Here is a 24,159-nt window from a genome sequence, read left to right as displayed (position 1 = left end):
CAGCTCATGCCTTGTTTGATTATCTGGGAGTGACTGAAGTGCTGGAGTTTTAGAGTGGAAATAATAGATCTGTATTTGGAACACACGCATTTCATGTGTGTTCCGTTTCTACAGTAATCTGTGTAAACACATTTTTAAAACAGAAACGTTTCTCAAATTTTAGTAGTAAATGACAAAATGTAGGCATAAACTATATAATGTATGAAGCCTGAAGTCCAAAGATCAAATAAACACTTTCACAAAAGGTTCAAGGAAGAGACAACAGCTTCAGTGGCATAGTGGTAAAATTTGCTGACTTGTAATCTAGAGTCCACGGTTCGATCCCCACTCACTCCTATATTTGCCGTTTTCAGTAGTGAGCAGCTCTTTTTGTTAATATTATACAGTACACACATACATTTGGTTTGCGTCTGTAACACACGGTGTGCATTTATAGGACTTGTAAAAGTTAACATTTTTTTAACTTTTATTCTCTCTAAATCACGATCACGATACATACTACCGCTGCCCCACCCAGGGATCTGACGCTGTTATTTTTCATTTGAAACGGAATAACTGGAGATGTGAGTGGTGTTTTGTGAGAATGGAACTGGACATTCTCTCATCTGGAGGGATTAAAGCTAACACACAAACGCTGGCGAATCTTGATTTTTTTTTTTTCAGTTTTATTGAATGTTCCTGCTCATGCTGAATTAGTGTACTCATTATGGTCTATGATGTCAAAAAAAACAAAAAAAAAAAACAGACGTAGGTATATATGATATTTGGAATTATTCGTTTTATGACCTGTATAGTACATTTCGGAAAACTTTGTGGCACGGATGCAACATTATTCATATTATTCATATTCATTCGCATAACATCTTGCGGTTTGTAATCAGTGACTGCGTCTTTTTTTTCCCCGATCTTGCCAGTCCCCACATGTTGCTGTAGATTTCTATTACACACCTGAAAAAAAGAGACAATATATGTGAAAACATCATCGCTCTAATGCAATATTATTTGAAAATGAACAGCGTCAGATCGGGCGTGGATTTACAGTACTGTGAAAAAATGCTGTAAACAAAGAATGCTTTCAGAAATATAAATAATGATTGTTTGTTGTTATCAATTTACAAAATGCAAAGTCAGCGAACAAAAGAAAAATCTAAATCAAATCAATATTTGGTGTTACTACCTTTTCCCTTCAAACCAGCATCAATTCTTATAGGTACACTTGCACAAAGTCAGGGATTTTGTAGGATTATAGTCAGGTGTATGATCAACCAATTACAGTAATCCCTCACCTATCGCGGGGGTTACGTTCCAGAGCCCCCCGCGATAGGTGAAAATCCGCGAAGTAGCAACCTATATTTATTTTATTGTTTATACATATTTTAAGGCTTTATAAACCCTTCCCACACTCTTATAAACCTTTCTCACTCTCTTGTTAACCTTTCCCACACTCTTATAAACACTTCCTATGCTCTTAAACACTTTCTACATTCTTAAACACCGCAGACCAACACTGCACGCAGCGATCAGACGTCAATGTGTCTGCACTCGCTTTGTGAAGGGGGGCAGCTGAACTCATGCTGAGCAGAAATGGACTTTGTGCTGCTTCTGCCAAAATGCCTGCTTGTCGCTCTGCGCGTTCAGAAGAAGAAGGAGGAGTGTGTGTGTGCGTGTGTGAGGGCTGAACGCACGTTCGCTCAAACCCCCCTCCCCAGAGGCGCAGTTCGCATTGTCAAGGGGGTGGGGAGCTGAATGAACGCTAAGGAGAAGTGGACTTTGTGCTGGCTTTGTGCTGCTTGTCGCTCTGCCTGTCAATAATTTAAAAGCCTGTACATCACCAATTTTCCTGTCTCACTGTCTTGTCTTGCGTGAAGTTAAAATGTTTTATAATAGTGAGATGTTACTCATATCCTTAGCCCGACATCCACATATCATATGTGTTAACAAAGTGTGTTTTATAAGTTTTACATGTGTTTAAAGCATGTGGGATGGGTATTTTAAGGCTTAAACTATAAAAATGTTTATTTATATGGTCTTTCTATATCGCGGATTTTCTCCTGTTGCTGATGGGTCTGGAACATAACTTCCGCGATAGGCGGGCAATCACTTGTATTTAAAAACCCGCGAAGTCGTGAATCCGCAAAAAGTGAACCGCGAAGTAGCGAGGGATTACTGTATACCAAACAGGTGCTAATGATCATCAATGTCACACGTAGGTTGAAACACAGTCATTTACTGAAACAGAAACAGCTGTGTAGGAGGCTTAAAACTGGGTGAGGAACAGCCAAACTCTGCTACCAAGGTGAGGTTGTGGAAGACAGTTTCATGTCATGGCAAGACTGAGCACAGCAACAAGACACAAGGTAGTTATACTGCATCAGCAAGGTCTCTCCCAGACAAAGATTTCAAAGCAGACTGGGGTTTCAAGATGTTCTGTTCAAGCTCTTTTGAAGAAGCACAAAGAAACGGGCAATGCTGAGGATCGTAGACGCAGTGGTCGGCCAAGGAAACTTAGTGCAGCAGATGAAAGACACATCAAGCTTATTACCCTTCGAAATTGGAAGATGTCCAGCAGTGCCATCAGAAACAGTGGGACCCAGGTACACCCATCTACTGTCCGGAGAAGTCTGGCCAGAAGTGGTCTTCATGGAAGAGTCCTAGCCAAAAAGCCTTACCTCTGACGTGGAAACAAGGCCAAGCGACTCAAGTATGCATGAACACATAGGAACTGGAGTGCAGAAAAATGGCAGCAGGTGCTCTGGACTGATGAGTCAAAATTTGAAATATCTGTCTGTAGCAGAAGGCAGTTTGTTCGTCGAAGGGCTGGAGAGCGGTACAATAATGAGTGTCTGCAGGCAACAGTGAAGCATTGTGGAGGTACCTTGAATGTGTGGGCCTGCATTTCTGCAAATGGAGTTGGAGATTTGGTCAGGATTAATGGTGTTGTCATTGCTGAGAAATATAGTCAGATAGTTATCCATCATGAAATACCATCAGGGAGGTGTATGATTGGCCCCAAATTTATTCTGCAGCAGGACAATGACCCCAAACATACAGCCAAAGTCATTAAGAACTGTCTTCAGCGTAAAGAAGAACAAGAAGTCCTGGAAGTGATGGTATGGCCCCCACAGAGCCCTGATCTCAACATAATCGAGTGTGTCTGGGATTACATGAAGAGACAGAAGGATATGAGGAAGCCTACATCCACAGAAGATCTCTGGTTAGTTCTCCAAGCTGTTTGGAACAACCTACCAGCTGAGTTCCTTCAAAAACTGTATGCAAGTGTACCTAGAAGAATTGATGCTGTTTTGAAGGCAAAGGGTGGTCACACCAAATATTGATTTGATGTAGATTTCTCTTTTGTTCATTCACTGCATTTTGTTGATTGATGAAAATAAATGATTAACACTTCCATTTTTGAAAGCATTCTTTGTTTACAGCATTTTTTCACACCTGCCTAAAACTTTTGCACAGTACTGTATTCTGGAGCTATTACTGAAAGATCAAAAAAGATCAACATGTGCGTTGATCCTGCAGCACTGAATAAGCTCATGCGCTCTAACATCCCCCCCTAAACCCACACGTCCAGCCCCTAAATCAATCTGACTCTAATTAACAGCGCACGTACAGATGCAAACCAAATGTGATCAAGAGTCTCCAGTTCGATCCCCACTCACTCCTATATTTGATGTTTTCAGTAATAAGCTGCTCTTTTTGTTAATATTATACAGTACACACATACACTTGGTTTGCGTCTGTACTTGCGCTGTTACTTAGAGTCAGATGGGGCGGGGGGGGGGGGGAATGTAATATTAGAGCGCGTGAGCTTATTCAGTGCAGCAGGATCAACTCACATATTGATCTTTTTTTTCTTTCAGTACATGTGCCTTCTCTGTTTATTTATATATCTAGTGACTTTTCTGCCTCTCTCTCTGTTACACAGTGCTCTGTCTGTCTGTGTGCTATGGATCTTAAAAATAACAGCTATAAGGACACTTGTTCATGTTAATTGCAGTCTCAATTGTTTTAAAATATTTTAAAAGGAGCATCCCACATGAAAATATTACGATCTCATTAACTGACAGTGCATACCAATTTATAAATTTCATGTCCGTTTGAGGTTAAAAAGAAAGGAAAAAAAAAAACCACTTTCTCCTCAACAGGGAATCGAACTCGGGTCTCTGAGGGACAGAAAGCATGCTGCACTCTGAGACAGCAAATCTTAACCGCTATGCCACGGAAGCTGTTGTGTTGTTCTTGAACCTTTTGTGAAAGTGTTTATTTGATGTTTGGACTTCATGCTTCACACATTCTATAGTTTATGCCTACATTTTGTAACATTTATTACCAAAATATGAGAAAGTTTGTTTTAAAAATGTGTTTACACAGATTACTGTAGAAACGGAACACACATGAAATGCGTGTGTTCCAAATAACGATCTATTATTTCCACTTTAAAGCTCCACTTCACTCCCAGATAATCAATCAAGGCAGGAGCTGGGAGATGCTCGTGCACGTTCTAAGTCGGTGGGGGGATGAAATAGCCGGCTGCTTGCAGCTTGTTTTTATCAGCACATTTAGAGGACAAAGGACACTGGCGGAGAGGTGCGAATGGTTTTAAGGTGGGCCGGATCTAAGAGTTTTTTCGTAGACTCTGGTAATTCTAGTGTTAAAGTGGTCAGAGAAGGAGACCGTGGCTTTGACTACAGAATATCCCTTAGGGAGAAATATTCCTTACTTTCCATCAGAGAAAACTTAGAAAAATCCCAGAACCCTATTTTAGTAAGTTTCTTGTTTTAGAATTGCAAGTTGCATGCAAACTAATTTTATCAGAAATTTTGTGAAACTATGTAAAATGAAACTGCACAGTTTTGCTGATCACTTCTAAAAAATATACTGTATAAGCAAAGACATTAATGGGCAATCACATAGGTCTCACATGTTGTTGTTGTTGTTGTACAAATAAAATTTGTTTTATTTTTACTTTGTGTACTTTCATGTTCAAAGCCAGAGTGCTGTACATATTTAAAAATGATGACTCTTCTAACAGTAAAATTGTAATTTCTAAGTTTAATTAATGCGTGTACCTTATGTTAGGGATGAGGTCTTACAGCCAGCATAAATTATTCCCTTAAGTTTAACACCAGCTCAAATAAAGTATTGAGGGTGATAATATGTTGTGGCATCTGGCTGGGGTTTGTGCCTCCTCCAGAACACGAGGGGGCGACCGCCCTGGTTGCTTTGGTGGCCACGGGTACAGAGCATGGAAGCTCTACCCTGTAGGGGCCCGTGGCCACCACCAGGGGGCGCCCCAATGCCTTGGGAGCCCTGGACCTCAGCACTTCCGCCACACCCGGAGGTGCTGGGGGGAAGAGGAGCAGGGACACCCGGAGTCCTTCCGGTTACACAGCCGGCACTTCCGCCACACAGGGGAGTGTCGGCGGAAGAGTGTCGGGAAGAACCTGGAGCCCATCTGGGGTGTATAAAAGGGGCCGTCTCCCTCCAGTCAAGGGCAAGAGTCGGGTGGAAGTATGACGAAGCTCAGAGGAGAGGAGTGGAGGCGGACCAGAGACTGAAGGCATTGTGTTGTGTGACCAAGGACTTAAGGGGTGATTGGTGCTGCGGCACTGGGTATTGTGCACTTGAACCTTGTACATAATGTATAATAAATTTGTGTGTGGTGAAACCATCTTGTTTACCTGTCTGTGTCCGGGCTGTTCCCCACAATGGCATCCCAGATGGGACTCTCTGCCTGCTACAAGGCAGGGACCCCAAAAAATAATTTTGTGGGCAGTCCAGAGCAGCAGGTTAGCCCACACACGCGCCGCTGGTGCGGCGCTGGCACAACCCCGCGTGAGCGAATCACCTCATGGACCGCCACCGGTCCACCAAACGGCCATATTCCCCTGGTGCGGGGAGACAATCAAGGACGTTGCCGGAGTGCAGCGGGCTCCAGCAGGTGCACTGTCGCTGAGGACACCCGGAATGGACGGCGCCCTGGAGAGATGAGACCCAGGAGGTAAGTGCCCTGCCCAACGGCGATCGGCCCTGCAGGGGCAAACTTATCTTCTGTGTTGCAGGCAGGGACTGCCTGGGTCTGTGTCAGTGGCAAAGGCAGGCCGATCCTCAGGCTGTCGTCAGGGCAGAGGTGGCAGCACGCGATGCTAAGAGGAAGGAGACGCTGCAGCTCGACGGGCCGCAGCAGCTGCTCGGCGCCTTGGAGGCACGTCGCCGCACCAGGAGAAAAACAAACAGAGCCAAAATGGCCGCGGACCGGAAGTCCCTCCCCGGGACAGGCTCGGGATTGGGCGGTGTGTCTTGCGTGTCCGCTGATGATTGGATGGAGGCGGGCCAAAAGAATGTTCATCCCTGGGCCGAGGAAGGACCCGACGGGGCCTGTGGGAAGGCCCCTCAGAGAGCAGCCGGCGGATATGCCTGACAAAAAGGTAAGGCAACTGCCGACTGACGATCTGTGCTTGCTAGCGGTTCTGCGTAAGTTGGAGGAGTGCCTCCAGCCCGCTGAGTCGCTATTCCAGGTGGTACGCGTCCTCCGTAGAGGATTAAAGGAGCTGGAGGTGAAGGCGACCGCGTCCGTGATGACGCTGCGACAGTGGGCGCATCGGTGCGGTGCTGGAGTCTTTAGCTGGAGGGACGCGGTAGCGAAGGTAAGTGAGACCGTCCCCGTAAAGGAAAAGGGAGATCCCACCGCAAGGGCCCCGTGACATTCGTGATCGGAACCATGTCGGTGGGTCTCCAACAGCGGACACGGCGGTGCAGGCTGTTCACGAGGTGAGGGGAGCAACAGCAAGAGGGCAGACAGGACAGGGGTTGACGAGTGCCCTGAGTCCTAGAGCCCGAAGCCCCGGTCTTGGTGGACACAGACATGAACGGGTCTGTGTGTTTGTCATGTGCAGACTCAAACCGCTGTGGCGTCCAAGAGTGATAGGAGGAATTGAGGGGTGAATGCCGGTTCCTCCGATAGGAAGGGGCGTGCAGCTGGGTGCGCACGTCCCTTCCTATCGGGGTTAACCTTCCTCACGGATTGTGTCGCTCAGACCAATGGGTCTTCGCTGGTGATAGGGCACTGTGGCACCCGGCTGGGGTTCATGCCCGGCCGGGATGCCCAGGAGGACCGGAGGAGGGCTTGTGCCTTCTCCAGAACACGAGGGGGCGTCCACCCTGGTTGCTTTGGGGGCCACAGAGCATGGAAGCTCTACCCTGTAGGGGCCCATGGCCACCGCCAGGGGGCGCTCCAATGCCTTGGGATCCCTGGACCTCAGCACTTCGCCACACCCGGAAGTGCTGGGGGGAAGAGGAGCAGGGACACCCGGAGTCCTTCCGGTTGCACAGCCGGCACTTCCGCCACACAGGGGAGTGTCGGCGGAAGAGTGACGGGAAGCACCTGGAGCCCATCCGGGATGTATAAAAGGGGCCGCCTCCCTCCAGTCAATGGCAAGAGTCGGGCGGAAGTAGGACGGAGCTCAGAGGAGAGGAGTGGAGGTGGACCAGAGACTGAAGGCATTGTGTTGTGTGGCCAAGGACTTAAGAGGTGATTGGTGCTGCGGCACTGGGTATTGTGCACTTGAACCTTGTACATAATGTATAATAAACGTGTGTGTGGTGAAACCATCTTGTCTACCTGTCTGTGTCCGGGCTGTTCCCCAAAATGTAAATGACATTACTAAAATTATGTCAAAGCAGACAGCTATAAAAACATGCATCAGAAAGCTGAAAGTGCTGTTGATTGACAGGTGTCATAAATCTGTCAAGCACATTTTCATGATTTGTTAATGAAATAATTAGTTTGCTTATTTATGGATTTTTTCATAACATCTTGTAAATTATTATAATTTTTATGTCTAGTTAATAGATTTGTAATTGATTGCAGTAAATTATTTAAATTTGTTCATTATATTCTGAGGTTTCAGGCCTCCCAGCTGGGATGTGGCAAGCTTCTACTACCCAAAGATATTGATATTCTCTGTTTAAACATTACGCCCAGAATCCGTATTACTTAATTTAGCCTTTCTAATGGCTAGGTTTTCTTCAGGTGTAAATTGCATGTTTTCTTTTTTAAAGATTTAAATATTTTATTACAATGAGTAAATTGCAAAGTAGACAAATACAGTACTAAATCTTTTTCATCCAGACAGCAAAGAAAGAAAGATTTACTATGACGTAATCATGCAAACACACTGGAATATCCAAATAGCTAGTAGTGGTTCAGCAGGCTCTGTTCAATAATGACAACATTATTAAATATCTGTCAGAGACTGAAAAAAATAGTATTGTTCATCTTCAAGTGAATTTTATTTTTCTAAATTTAAGAAAATAAATGACACCTGTTTCCCATTGTATTATGGTTGTTGGAATTTTTCATTTAAGCAAAGTAAGGTGGTGTACAGTTTAGTATAAGTAATAAAAGCAGACTATTCACCTGAATGGTTTCTTAAATTTCAGTGGACAATATAAAAATGTAACAAATCATTAAACAAGCCTAATCTCACCATATTCCAAATAGATTTAAAAAGGAGTGTGACAAATTGCTTCAACTGAAAGATGTCTTTCCAACTTAAGCATTATACCACTTAGCCAATTGAATACTTGTTTTAAAAAGATTTTATAAAAATCTAATTTATCTTGTATACACCATTCTGTGATGGAACCAGTGCCTGTACAAGGCTGATTCCTAACTTGCGCTCAGTAATGTCATTCAGGTACACAAAATGGATAGATACAGTATATACAGAGTGGTCCAGATCTAACTATGCAATTATTGCATTGCTTTGCATTAAAAGTTGCATAGTTAAATCTAGACCACCCTATAGTGTAATTGTATACCATGTTCTGGTTTGTGTTTGTCATTACCATAAATATTATATTTTGTTAGTTTACTTGTATTGTTACAAAACAATCTAGTTTGAAAATTTTTATATTTTAAGGACACAATAAAGTACAGCCTATTGCAAGCTATTCTTTATTCCTCCTTTGAGATTTATAAGCATCAGAGAGGAGATTGATAGATACAGTGATGTATCTGAGAGAAGAAGGATCTCTAACAGCTCTTTTTGTCACTGATATTCTTGAATCCCTCCAGTACTTCTTTACATCAGATACTGTTATTTTTTAATCATTCAGTTACACATTTGTATGTTTAATGACTAATACCTATACAATACAGTCACAATAACTCAGACTGTATAGAATGCAAATTTCTCACCTTAGTTAGCATTGTTGCTCATACATAACTGGTTGCTTTTAGCTTTTGAGTAAGAAACTTTTTTTAAGTGAAAAATAACATTCTTTAGAGACCCAAGAAAACAGACCTCTGGTGTACATTTACAACAGTTGAATTTTGCTTCCAAGAAAACTTGTTTTTTTACTATATTTGGTTGTGTGGATTGGAGCCAGGAAGCTGAAATGTTTGGCTGTTCAGTACATGCATGTGCAAACTTCTTAAAGACTAGGCATTCTATTTTTAATAACTTTCTCACTCTTTAAACAGATTGCTGAACAAGCCTGTTGGCGTCACTCTAGCTTTGGTTGACTTTCATTTAATGAATGAACTCAGGCCACGATTGTGCTTTCAACTTGCTTAAAAAACATGACAAACTTCAGGATTGTTGCCTTGTTTTTGGTTTGTGGATTTAGTTTTTTACTTCAGTTATTGTCTGGCAATAGTGCAATAGTTGGTAGATGGGGATATAACTTTGGATATCATGTACTGCAAATGCTGTTTTTAAGTGAATATGTAAATGGTAGTTTGACAGGCCTAGATGACTAATTAGCGAGTTCATGAAATGAATGAGTAAATTAATTAATTTTTGGTTTATCCCATGAGAAGATTAACAAAGGAATGACCTAAAAAGTGTTATAACTGAAAATAAATGAAGGTGGATAATTAAGTTATGATAAATTGTGATTAAGTTATATAATTCTTTTTTCTTTTTCCTGACCAATACAGTTGACCCCCACGAAGTTGTGGTTCAGAGTTTGCCGCCTCAGTCATTCGCAGATTTTTCCTTAGAACCTATCTAATAATTGTTAGCGGAAACCGCAAATATCTTACGCAATTTATATGGCTTTTATTGTGGCAATACTGCACTGTAGAGAGACCAGGAAGCTGCTGTATTGGAAAACGCGGCTTGGGATGGTGAAAATAGCCAATAGAATTTGAATCTGCAACTCCCAACAGTCCCTGCAGTGGCTCTGATTGGTCTTCTGCTGAGGGTGCTGGGGCTGTTGGAGTCAGAGGATGTCATCGTGGCTTTTAAAAAGGGGGCCGGTGACCAAAATCAAAAAAAAGTTTTTGTAATTTGTGTTACAAGTTCCTGTCTGCCTGCCTTCTGTTGGGTTACCTGTACGTATTCGTTTTGTCCTGGTTCATTTCGTGTGTCTGGATTGTCTGCCATCTGCCTGTGTACATGACGACTGTAAGTGGATTCATGGCCATCCTGCAAAGAAAGGAGCACTCCTGAACCCGTCCACCCATCTTCACTATTTCAGGAACTAGCAGTAGGACTATCTTTACATTCCCATTCAACGTGCGGATCTCTGGACTACCTATTTTCATCATTACATTTCATCCATTGCCGTTTTTTGAACATTTTTCATGATTTACTCTGTGTGTTTTGTTTGTGCTTTGTTGTATTTAATGTGTAATCACCATAAAGAGAACAGGGGTGGTATCGTTGTTTTCATTATATTCTTTATTTGCTGTTTGATTACCGGTTTGCTTTGTTTTTGTCTGTGAGTGTTTGTGGGTCCAGCCAAGGCTGGGTGTGTGCCTGGAATCTCCACCATAAAAATAAATAAATCGCCGTCTTCTCGATGGTGTGAATCTTAGCGGCACCGGACCGCTATAATGTTATTCATTTCTCCTTGCTGCTGATTGACTGTGATGCATCCCGAGCTGAGTGTTCTTCAAAAAAATCCTCTTAAAAAACCCTGATAGAATACCTTCACATTGCTCCCTTACTTGCGGCTGCTGTGTCACGTGATATGCTTCTCGCGTGACACTACGCGTACTTAAAAGCCTGAACAGCACGTGTCCTTTTTTGCTGATTGCTTTGTTTCTCTCTCCTCCCCCAGACATTTTCTGCTCCTGTTGCGGGTTCCGCTCCCGTTGTGCTCCCCTATGATGTTTGCCTATTCTTTTAATCGATAACTAACTGCATACTGAGCTCGTTTTACTTCCGAAGGAGACATGTTTGTATGAATAAAGTTCCTGTCTCTACAATCTCCTGTGATTCTGTGCAATTCTGTGACCCAAGAGTGACACCCTGCAGCACTGCAGCCTGACCTGTCTCTGGGATTGAGCCGCTGCACTATAGCCTGCCAGCATCAGCGCTTACCTCTTTGTGCTTGCGTGCAGCCAGTTCAAGCGCAGTTGGCTCGGTGATTTCATCCATGGCGTCAATTACACCTTGTACATATTGTTCCATTAGTTTTTTAAATATTTTTTACAGTTCATTAGCAGTGTGTAAAATGATCAGTGTTGCAGTAATTGTGATGCATGAAAAAAGTGTTCCATTAAAATTGAACTTTTTCTTTGTGAATTGTGACGTTTACTTAAAGTGCAGCAAAAAAGTATCTGGCGTCCAGGGATGCATTAACCCCCAAGTATGTGGCAGTTTAAGAGTTAAAGCCCCAAGATGCCGCCGAAAGGTGCTGCACCTTCTTAGGCTTCTGGCAATGAAAAAGCGCTTGCATGAATTACAGTACATATAGTGGTAACATCGGTATTTTACATTCTGGCACTGCGGGAGACATAGCAGTACAGTACTGTGCAGTATACAGGTTTACCTTTATATTCTTTTTTTTAGGTAATGTATTAAGCTGAGTTTGAAATTAAATTAAAGTGGCATATTTAGGGTTTAAACCAGTGTTTCCCAAACTCGGTCCTGGTGAACCCCTGCGGCTGAGGTTTTTATTCCAATCAGCTTCTGTTTTTAATTGAACTCCTGGGCTAATTAAGTGTACTGATATTTCCCAAGTTCTGTGTTTAGGGAACAATATAGAAATTAGAAAACTAAGTTTGCTAAAAAAAAAAAAAATATTAAAATGTACCAAGCAGTTATATAGGAATAATGTATTTTTTTTCTTTTCAACAGTATTTTCATCTTGATATTCATTCTACTTTTCTAGGTGTTCTAATTGTTTAATTGATCCATTATTTACTAATTAGTGGGTCTAACGCTAAACTAGTTGCAGCCTTTGATTATTCAGAGTTGTTTGCCTGGGTGTCTGATCTGCTCGTTTTAAATTGTCATTATTAAGATACAACGAAGAGGGAAAAACTGCACATAGAAAGGGCAAAGTATAATGAAATCAACGAAAGAGAGTTAAGCATTTAAATCTATAGCAAAAGCAGAAATATTTCTAAATGTCTTATAAATGTAAAAATCATGCTGCTGTGCTTTTTTGAATGTCGAATAAAAGAAAAAAAAAAACCAGCTAATTAAATGATCAGTGCTATGAGGTGTTGTCACTGATTAGGAATCAGTGGAACAAAAACCTGCAGCCACAGGGGTTCACCAGGACAGAGTTTGAGAAACAATGGTTTAAACCAGGGGTAGGCAACGTCGGTCCTGGAGTGCCACAGTATGTGCAGGTTTTTGTTCCAACCCAGTTCCTTAACGAGAACTCAATTATTGCTGATGAAGCACATATTGCTTAAGTGACATTTTGATGCTTCATTTTAGTGGTCTCGCTTGTTAAGGTTCTCCAACCTTAATTGCTTATTTCAATCTTAAACTGCTGCATTCAGTGTTTTAATTGCTCCTTATTAGCAATAAGATGTAAAAGACAAAGCAGCCAGCAGTTCTCCAGCTAGCTTTTTTCCAATTACATCTGTGTGTGTTCATCATGCACGGTTTGATTTAATAAAACACTTAATAGAAAAATGTGACAGACTGAAAATGATCTGTTTTAGGCTTCATATCATTTGGATGATATCCTTGGAAAGGAAAAAAATCTACGATATAAAAGCCTTACATTGCACAGACTAACAAGCCATAAAATTAAATAAGGTCTGAGATTGGCAATGATTGGTTTCTAATTAAGCAATTGGGTTGGAATGACAACCTGTAGCCACTGCGGCTCACCAGGACCGACATTGCCTACCCCTGTTTTACATCTTATTGCTAATAAGGAGCAATTAAAACACTGAATGCAGCAGTTTTAAGATTGAAATAAGCAATTAAGGTTGGAGAACCTTAACAAGCGAGACCACTAAAATGAAGCATTAAAATGTCACTTAAGCAATATGTGCTTCATCAGCAATAATTGAGTTCTCGTTAAGGAACTGGGTTGGAACAAAAACCTGCACATACTGTGGCACTCCAGGACCGACGTTGCCTACCCCTGGTTTAAACTATAAAAATAGGCATTTTTTTTTAACCACATCCAAAATTTGCAGTTTTTCACAATTCACGGGTGCTCTAGGAATGTAACCTCAGCGAATTTTGGGGGTGTACTGTATATACTGTATATTCTGTGTATAGCACAAGTAGTGAGCTGACTAGCACGACCTGTGCACTTTCAACTGAAGCAATCAGTCACTAACAACCAATTCTTGGGCTTTCGCAGTTATTTCACAATACGAAGGCAGGAGATAATTGTTTTTTAGGTAGTTTGGTTTTACCAGAAATATTGAAAATGGGAGAGGAGGCAAAGTCAAAGAAATATAAAATACACTGTATGAAAAGACTGCCTGAATTTTGAGGAGAATTCAGTTTCTTAGTTTCCTTTTTGCTACTGTTATGTTTTTTCATACAAATTGAATTTTAATTTGCATTGACAGTAATTTACACTTTGATTTAAATTTGGCCTCAGACAGTGCCCAAGGTAGAGTCTGAAATAAGTTTGACTTTATGCTTGTGTTGTGTATCCCTTGTAATAAAGTAATCTGAATACTATTTGTCCTTGTCCATATCTTGCCCAGACCAAAGGTATTTCCAGGTAAACCTGCATATTCAGGTAAACATACATGGCCTAAAGCTTCAAATCTCCTGGGGTCTGTCACGAAGAACTTACTCTGGCATTAGGTACACTGGTCCCCTGACTATTAAAGGGATGGACAGACCTGCCAGAACCTGTCCAGACAGGTTTTATTTCTTTGTGTTTTTCTATTGCTGTTTCTTATTTGTAAATCTGAGCATGTATTTTGATAAGTTCTATAAGAATAAGAGTCAAGTTATTGTGATTCTTAATTGTGATGGTTTTCATTGCCATCCAGTTGTCTCTAGTCTTTTCAGGAAAGTGAACTGTGGTTGTAAGGTGGACCTTTGACTGCTGGGTACAATTGTAGAGTCATTGTCTTTGATAATTAGGATGTGTTTTTTCCTTTAGATAAATACTTCTTTACTGTCTTTTATAGTATTGCATTTGTAGCATTGTACTACTTTTTGTCTGTGGTAGCCTATAATTAACTTTGCACCTTTTTCATCTTGGCTTTGAGGAAACCTAGACAGATCTTTTGGATTTCCTTAATTGTTTAATAGTCTGTCAGTCAAATATATAAAGAGTGAATTCAAACACATATTTAAAATCTGCCCTGGTCTAATCTGCTCATAGTTGTGGACAATGATAGCACCAGTGCAAACTATCATCTTTGTCACTGTATAATATAATTTCCTGCTTTAAGAATTCCTATCTATGGTTTCATCAAATGTCTAAACAGTGTGACAGATAGGGGGCGCTATCGCTCCCTTGAACCCTCCAATCAAATGCCAGATACCAGGTAAAATCCAAAATATTGAATTTATTATAATAATTACGTGCACAAAGCACCCTCCTCTCCACACTACTCATATACAATTAACAATAATCAATAACTAATCCTCCACACTCCCAGACGCGTTGCCACCCTTCCACCCAGCTCAGCTCGACATCTGGAATTTCCATGTGACTAGGAACACTTCCGGATCAGATAAAAACTCTTTTTCATCCCGGAAGTACGTCATTCCTCTTGTCCATGTGACTCGGACGTACTTCCAAGGCGTAGTGCAAATAATCGCTGCTCCTCCCTGCAGCGCCTTCTAGCGGTCCCCGTGGTATCCAGCAGGGCTGTAAAGGAAAACTCCAATGTCCATAATTCCCTGCTGGCCTTCGGGGCACCTCCATACTGCAGGGAGGGCTCCACCTGGCGGTATTGGCCGGGATGAACGGCCAGCCATATCTCACAACAGGTATATTTTATGCAGTTAATTTATTGGTTTTATGAAAGAAATCTTCATGTGCCTAAGTGATGCATATTTTTACAGCCTACATTTTTGCTGGTAGGCAGAACCTATAGGAACTTATTGGATACTCAAATTCGAATTGTGTGATGCTGGCAGGCTGATTGAATGTCTCCACCATTCTCTGTTTGCATAAATTTCTGCCTACCAGGATGGATTTATTTTTTTGGATTCCTGGTAAGAAGAGAATCCATCCATCCATCCATTGTCTCCCGCTCATCCGAGGTCGGGTCGCGGGGGCAGCAGCTTGAGCAGAGATGCCCAGACTTCCCTCTCCCCGGCCACTTCTTCTAGCTCTTCCGGGAGAATCCCAAGGCATTCCCAGGCCAGTCGAGAGACATAGTCCCTCCAGCGTGTCCTGGGTCTTCCCCCGGGGCCTCCTCCTGGTTAGACGTGCCCGGAACACCTCACCAGGGAGGCGTCCAGGAGGCATCCTGATCAGATGCCCGAGCCACCTCATCTGACTCCTCTCGATACGGAGGAGCAGCGGCTCTACTCTGAGCCCCTCCCGGATGACTGAGCTTCTCACCCTATCTTTAAGGGAAAGCCCAGACACCCTGCGGAGGAAACTCATTTCAGCCACTTGTATTCGCGATCTATTAAATATGATTGACATGAGAACTCTTTGACTACTATGTGCATCCTGTCCATTTACACTAATTGTATTAATGGGACATATTCCTGGTTTGGAGATGGTTTACTGTATTTATAGCCTTTTTTGCCTAGTGTTTGGACCCAAAAATTGTGCATTGTTCCTAATACTTTTGTGGCCTTTTGCTATGTATGCTAATTGTGTCCTATACTAGTGTTGCTTTACACACATACTACAGTATATGACAAATTAGTTCTGCAGGACATCTTACTGCTGACAAAGAATAATTGCCTGAGGTCTGTCTGTGTGGCATGAAATGGATTATGAAATATGCAGGTCAAATATAGGTGTGTTCATAGAAGACATAATACTATAAAATTTTCCAAGCATTCCTTATTTTATTTTTTTATACAACATTACTTGTAGCACCCATGTTAAAATAGTTCTTCAAGACCGTGCCATTTGTTCAGTTTAGCACTAAGGTGTTGTAACAGAGTTGTGCTTTCATGGTTATATTGTACTTACCTGAAACAGTACAAAACTCTAAATATGCAATATTAATCTTGAAATTCTTTATCAACACCAGTATTGGGGTAGGAAGACAAAAATGCCAACGGTATTTTTACTAGTCTTTTATGGGAGTATTTTAGAGTAATGTGATAAAAAGTACTGTTTTATTGTGTTACTAATAACTTCACATGAAGGTATTTACAAATCTTTAGGTAAAGCTGACAGCAGATACACAGATGCTTACGCTGTAATGGCATTTAAATGGCTTGTTTCATTAAACTAACAGTACAGTCAATTTGCCCTGTTTGGATAATCTGGAGGATTAACTGTGGAAAGATAAAAGATAACAGAGGAAAAAAAATTGTTGTTTGCTGAATTTTTTTTTTCCCCTCTACAGTATTTTGGTCCAGTGATTCCATAAGTATTTAGTAAAACATAAGCCTCTTTTCTTAAGAGACTTTAAAACATTTAAGAGATTTTTCTTTCTGAAAGCCAACTTTATCTGGTGTCATATTATTATTATTCGGATGCAAGAACTTCTGTGAGGAGAAAAGATATCTGTAACTATTTTAAAGAGAGAAACACTTGCAAATAATCTTTTGTTTGTTTTGAGTGAGGTTACAGATGTTCAGCCATGCTTGCTATATGCAGATTTTGCCATACATTTCACCTTGTTTTGTGAAGTTAGCAGATCCAAACAAATATTTTGCATCACTTTAACTGCTGGAGTAGAATAAAGATTATAAATATCTTACTAAATAACATAATATTCTAAAACCCATCCAGAACCAACATCAGTCCCACCCGCTCCACCCTGGAGCACAAAAATTGCATTCTACACTATGAAGTATTAAATTGCAGTCTGTGGATTTCTGGTGGGAATTCATGCCTATACAATTTTTTTTTCGTTTTTCAGGTTTTTCACACTGAGCATAGACCAAGTGAATGTAATATGTATCTGTGCAATGCTTTGCAGTTGACAGCACTTGACAGCAAATTCATTCTTCCTTTGTTTTTTTTCACAGCTTCAGTCAAAGTTTGAAGATCCTTTGAAGGCAAATCAGTAAGTTGTAATTTTAAATGTTTGTTTCTTGGAGCGGCAATCAAAAAAGTGAAACATAATTTAAATACTAATTTATATATACTGCAGTAAAATTACCATTAAAATGACAGTAATATTGGGTTCAATATGTCTTCACTCACAGCTAAATTGTTTCACTTTAATATCTGAGAAATCTTCAGGGTTTGTCCTGCCAGATGATTTCTGAACAACAAATAGCTGGAAAAATGTGACCCTCTGTATATTTCTACATAGTGAAATGCTCAAGATTGCTTTTAATCAAAGTCAAGCCAATTTCCTTCCAGTATATTGAGGTTAACACAATTCAACAAATGAATTTTAAGGATGAATTAACTTGATGTTGATTGGACTGGAAAGAGCTTACCTTAGAACGTCAAGATATCCAACACATTTTATAATGTTTTTTAATTTACAGCTTCCCATTGGCTCGTATTTATCAGCTCAACTAATCATAATAAATTTGTTGCCAAGTTGGTAGTCACCTGATTTAAAAAGTAAATTCTTAAGATTGTTTAATATTAAAGAAAAAATATGTGAGGCCCAATTTTCTTGTTGGTATTTCCTTTTGGTGAATAAACAGGTCATTCTTTCTTTTGGAATAACTTAGAAAGGAGCAACTAGAATGCTTGCAAAGTCAAATCAGTCACAGATGTGCAAGTCAAAAAGTCTGAATCATGCATACATCATTTGGTTACTGAACTCTGTCTTGCACTTTGGATATCATATCCTGACGTGGCCAAGAACTGAGACTGAGGGTGGGATAGTTTAAAATTGCAACTTCTGAGATGTTGGCTATTAAAGCCAATAGATTCAAAACAGAGACTATTGTTTTTTAATCTGCTGCTGTTGTTATTATAAAGCATCAAAGATACACCATTATTATGTACTCCACATCCAAGCATTCTCTGCAGACCAACAAAAGTCAATAGTATGTATAAAACTTTGGCTTGATGCAGTATGGATCTTTCTCACACTATTGAAGTCAATAAAACCAAGCAAATAAGCTAATGTCATAAATGTAATGGTACCATATATAATATCCCCTAATAGTATCCATCTAAACATATTACATTAATTTATTTTCACTCAGTTTTTTCTGCTTAGAGTCATGGTGATGGCAAACTGAGCAGGACTTGCCAGGCCACCATATTTCTAGCTGTTCCTGGAGAATATTCATAAGCTCCCTGGCTAATTGAGAGATATAATTTCCCACTGTTTTGAGTGGACTTTGCCTGCTAAGCCCCATCCTTAGGAGCTACCTAAGTGCACAGTAACATACTGAAAACATTTCAATGGATTCCTCTTAACATAGAGCTGGAGCACTTCTACTCCAAGGTCTTTTCATGTTGTTGAGTTCCTCACTCAGTCACAAAAACAGTGCACAAACCTCATTATGGCCAATTAAAGTTATATACTCATTCTTTGGTTCACTTTCCAGAGCTCATGATCATAGGTGAGGATGAAGATTTAGACTGACCTATGAAAGAAAGGGACTTAGAGCTTGCTTCACAACTACAGTATGGCACAATGTCTATAAAAATGCTGCCACTTCACCTATTCATTAGTCAATATCAGTCATCTGGGCTCCTCCACATGGTGGAGTTGCTTACTTCTTACCTGAAGTGAGCAAACCAATCTTTTCTGGGAGAGTACCATGGCCTCAAATTTGGAGGTACAAATTTTTCCCAACTGTATTCACCTGTAAGCCTTGATATTATGTTGAAATTATTTAAAGCACAGATGGGATATTACTTGGGCTATTCTTATCAAACGTAGGGAAATATTAGGTTCAGTTAGAACTATTATTTGGAAGTGGAAGAAACTCCTGAATTACGTATGCCCTCCTTGGAGAAGGCAATGCCAGGACCATTGATTGGGGTTGGATCCATCTCTGTGGCTATGGTTGCTGTAGAGATTAAGAAGATCTCTTGTGGCAAGTCTGTATGGGTGGATGAGATCTGATTGGAAATGGTGAAGCACAATATATGAATCGGGTACACAGAATATACTGGTTAATATGTTTTTAGTTATCAAATATTGACTGCAATTAATATTTCAATTGGAAAATGCATTTCTGTTCTGAAGCAGTATGCATCATTAAGGAAGAGTAAAGTAGTGTTACACTGAAAACTCAACCTGTTTATAATGGAAAGCATTCATGTGTAGTTGTGGTGGTCTAGATTTTCAACTTTATCTATGGTGAAATAATACAGTTCTGTTATTATTAATTATTATTTTCAAACTGAGCCTGTCTTCAAAAAAAATAAATCTTCTAACTCTTCTCTAGTGTCTAGTATTTAGTAAGTATCTTTTTCATAGTGAGCTCAGCATCTTCCTGTGATTCCTTTCTAAATACCTTATTTACCTTACCAAAGATCAATGTTGAAGCTCTAATTTTTTTAAGCTTTTTTGCTTGTCATTAAGTTTTATTGTCTTGTTCCCCCGTTACCCTTTTTTACCCACTCCCTCCTGAATTAGCCATTTTTTTTACATTGATCTTGCTAACATTATATAGAAACTACGGATTGTGTTTTTAAGTTTTGTGCAAGTTTTTATGATAAATGTGAATGTCTGCTGTAGACTTGATAATAGTTTTCCATGTTGAAGCTGTTGAGTATTAAACAAATGAGAAAAGCCAAATATGCATTGGGATATCATCACATGGGTCACTGGGAATACTAGAGTTGATTAAGGCTTACTAGTTATTTCATTTGGGGTGTTTATTGCATCTAGAAGCAGTATTCACACTCAGATATCTGTATTTACACCCCTTCTTTATTTTGGGGTTGGCCACATGGAAACCATACCAGTCATGTGCATATAATTTGACTGCACTGTTATATTGAAGGCACTTTGTCTGACCTGTCATAAAAGTTTTAATTGTTTACGTGAATGACTACTTGGAGTCTTGCAGAAAAATACACTTTGTTTTGTCCAGTGATTTTGAATCAGGAAAAAAAAAAGTACATGTACAGTATGAAGAGAACCTGAAAACTCCACCAAGTGTGGGTTTGAACCCAGGACACAGTAACTTCTTTTCAATTATTCTTTACTTTTAAACCATGTATACCTTTATGGCTTCTTCTTGTATTAATCACACAAAAATGTATGTACACATTGCATATTTTCAAGGCCAGCCATATCCCACACTATGTTTTCATAAATTAGGCCATCTGATAATTGGTATAATGATTAAGCAGAATAATGTGACTGGGTGGCACAGTGGTAGTGCTGCTGCTTTGCAGTAAGGAGACTGTGGACGTTTGTGGGTTCGCTTCCCGGTTCCTCCCTGTGTGAATAGCACTTTGAATAGTGAGAAAAGCGCTATATAAATGTAATGAATTATTATTATTATTACAATTTTTTTAATAGTAGTACCATACTAATACAAATAACTTGTGTGCATTATAATTGATGCTATATACATTAGGATCTGGCTTCTCACAACTCTAGATTTGAATTATATTGGGCAGACAATGTAGCATAAAAGGTTTGTAGCATGGAAACAATAAAAAAATTGCTTCCAAGTACATGTTTTTTTCAGTGAAATAATTTCCTCAACAGATGGCAGCATTGGAGAGTAAATGAAAAATACATGATGTAAAATGAGAATTAAGAATATTCAGGGGATAAAGAGAGAAGAAGGGAATTTCCAGGCTTTTGTAAATATGTTAAATGTTTTTATTAGTAGTTTTTCGTCATGTGCATGTTTTTAAGATATTACTTACTGTACGCCAACAACAATTAAGCCACTAATCAGCAATTTTGTAAAGATAAAAACGCAGAAAGTTCAGGAACATTAAATGCTTACTTAATCTAAATATGTTACAGCAAAGCAAAGGAAGGCAGACGTTTTCTTGAGAAGAACTCTCATGAAAGTGATCTTTGCAAAAGAGGGAATACGTTATTCCTTGGGTGGAAAAATAAGAAAACATAGGTTGATACTGTATAATGCAGCTGTCTTAACATTTCTTGGATATTTTCTGACTGTAAAAGCTTACTCTTTTTTTTTTAACTAGAGTTGGTTTGGTTCAGTGCTCCATCTGATTTTAATAAATGTAAATAAATGTTAATTAACACTTAATATTTACAGCAGTTGCTCTAATAGTTTAATGAAAGGAGTTGAAGTGCTTCCGTAACAGTGGCTAAGTTAAAGGAAGTCAAGATGCATGTTCACTTAGTAATTCTGCTTCTCACTTGTTTCTATTGCCATGAATGATTTTCTTTGCAGTTCTCTATGAGCATGTGCTTTACATCCAATATTCTAAGTTAAAATATTTTTAATGAATGAATTATAACTATTAACCTTGTATAAAATTCACAAATTGGATTTTGAATGAGAGCAGAGAATGTTTGTGGGTTGATTATATGGTATTTGCACATTCTTTTTGTGTCTACCTGGGTTTTCCTTACCTGGGTGACCCCAAATAAGCAGTTTTTAAAATGAATGGATTGATTGACATTAGGTGTACCCCTATTAAGTGCTGTCTTCCTTACAGTCTGCAAAAAGTCAAGATTTAAATTGGTTAGAAAATAGTCTATTGAGATGTACACTTCATTTATTTTTGTTGGGTTTCTGTAACAAAGGAAATGTGAAATTTAGCTCTCTGCTGTGCCCTTTAAATATATCAGTTTGTTTTGCACTATTCCATTCCATTCATTAGTGTGGTGCTGAGGTATCACCCATTAGGGATCCTTAGGTGGTGCGGCAACATGCTGTATAAGTGCATGCTCCCAACCTTTCTGTGACAGAATATTAAGTGTAGGACTACAGGTAAAGATTATTTTGCTAATTGATTAGTTGGTAAGTTGCTACTTTGATTACCTAGTTAAATAAGAATTGTAATCCATATAATCCTTGCACAGAAGTTTAAGTATTTAATTCAATAACTTAAAAAGGTTTATTCTTTCCACAAAATGCTCTCCTTCTTAAAAGGTAGTACAAGAATGCTCTAAAATTACATTTTTTCAAATATCTCCATTACAGCTAGTCTTGTTACTAACTGATTCAGAAAACCGTGCATAAGCCAACTTCCATGCACGTCTGCTACATTTCACGCAGACTGAGATTTATGTAATGCTTGTGCACGTACCTGCCGCCCCTCCCAGACTCCTCCCACAATTACGCCTCTTTGAATATGCAAATCAATATAAATATTCCCTTAAGTTCAGCGTTCTATGAAAAGACAATGGCAAAAGCACAGGGATAAAAGAATATCAGCGAATGCCAAGTGGAGGCAAGGAAAAAGTACTATTTGTTGGTTTAAGCAGTGATATAAACAGCAAAATGAAATTGATCGAAAGTTCAAGTTCAGAAAGTCCCACAGTGCCCGAAATAAAAAAGAAGTTGTCAGATATCAAAGTTGCCATGAAATGGCAAGTTGTAGCCCACCATCTGAGTGTCATATGGAAGCTTATTAGGGTACAGAGAAAAGAAGAAAACACGGAGACAGTGGGGGAAAAAAAAACTCAATGTCAACTTTAATCTCAAAATTTCCACTTTAATCACATAGTTTATTTTGTCATTAAAGTAGAACATCATAAACTTAATCTTAAAATCTTTTAATTTTCTAGTTTCTCAAATCCCATCGTAACTAAAGTGGCACGTTAAATGCTTCGTATTATGTGTGTTCTTTTATACTCTGTGTGTGAATCACTACTTGCTTCTACGGGCTGTCTTATGCCGACAGTACACAGAATACATTAAATTTGTGATATTACAGCTCTCTGAACAATTTAAATACTAAGATGTGTACGGTGGACAGTGGTAGCGATGAACTGACGTCCCACTGGCACGACCATGAACAGATAGATGGATGGAACAATTAAACATGTACTACGAATATATTTCAATGTTCCTTAAATGTTTTGAAGAATCAGTGTTCCAAGTTTACAGATGGCATGACATTTATTAAAGAGTTGATTGTGTGGTGATTGGTGATTTCATCATTTTCATGATGAAATGAATTAAAGCATGTATTAAACATGTGACCACAGTGGGCATTGGTAGCGACAAGCTGGCACCCCATCCAGAGATTGTTCCTGCCTCCTGTAAGATGCTAGCTGCGCCGTGTGCAACCCTCGATCAAATAAATTATTGCAGCAGTACCGTCTCTTTGAAACGTACTACCCCCCAATTCCTGTCCTTCCTTTTCTTTCTCCAAGTAACCAATCACCACACAATCAACTCTTTAATAAATGTCATGCCATCTGTAAACTTGGAACACTGATTCTTCAAAACATTTAAGGAACATTGAAATATATTCGTAGTACATGTTTAATTGTTCCATCCATCTATCTGTTCATGGTCGTGCCAGTGGGACGTCAGTTCATCGCTACCACTGTCCACCGTGTCCACACGTTTAATAACAGTGGGCATTATTTAAATGAAGTTAAAAATTTATCTGTATAATGCAATATATATACTTTACTAGATTTCATCTGAAAAATGATATCAAGAGCTCCAAGAAGATAGCGCCTGGAAATCTAAGTCGACTTAAAAGCCATTCGCCATCATCTGTAAATACATGCCTCTTCTATTGAATTGAATTGAATTCCTTTATTGTTATTGTATGGTACAATGAGATTCAATATGCAAATCCTCCATAAACTTACTTTCCTAAAAAATGGTAAAATAACAGCAAAAACAATAATAATAATCTATATATATAAAATCCCAATGTGCATCCAGGTGTCCGTGTGTGGGTGTCTTCTGGTGAAGTGCGCATGCGCAGGGCACG

General features: G+C 39.6%; 1 protein-coding gene across 5 annotated transcripts in view; it reads left to right on the top strand.

The window, feature by feature from the left end:
- The window catches only part of cald1a (caldesmon 1a), a 333,467-nt gene that overhangs the window by 86,784 nt on the left and 222,524 nt on the right, over window positions 1–24,159 (top strand). For all 5 annotated transcript variants that reach the window (XR_003716695.2, XR_003716693.2, XM_028804805.2 and 2 more), the window contains exon 2: window positions 17,364–17,401. The gene's annotated coding sequence lies outside the window, so the exon portion shown is untranslated. The remainder of the gene's footprint in view (window positions 1–17,363; window positions 17,402–24,159) is intronic.

Source organism: Erpetoichthys calabaricus, chromosome 1, assembly GCF_900747795.2.
Source record: "Erpetoichthys calabaricus chromosome 1, fErpCal1.3, whole genome shotgun sequence".
Classification (NCBI taxonomy): Eukaryota; Metazoa; Chordata; class Cladistia; order Polypteriformes; family Polypteridae; genus Erpetoichthys; species Erpetoichthys calabaricus.
Note: the sequence above shows the minus strand (reverse complement) of the source record. Positions and strands in the feature narration are given on the sequence as shown.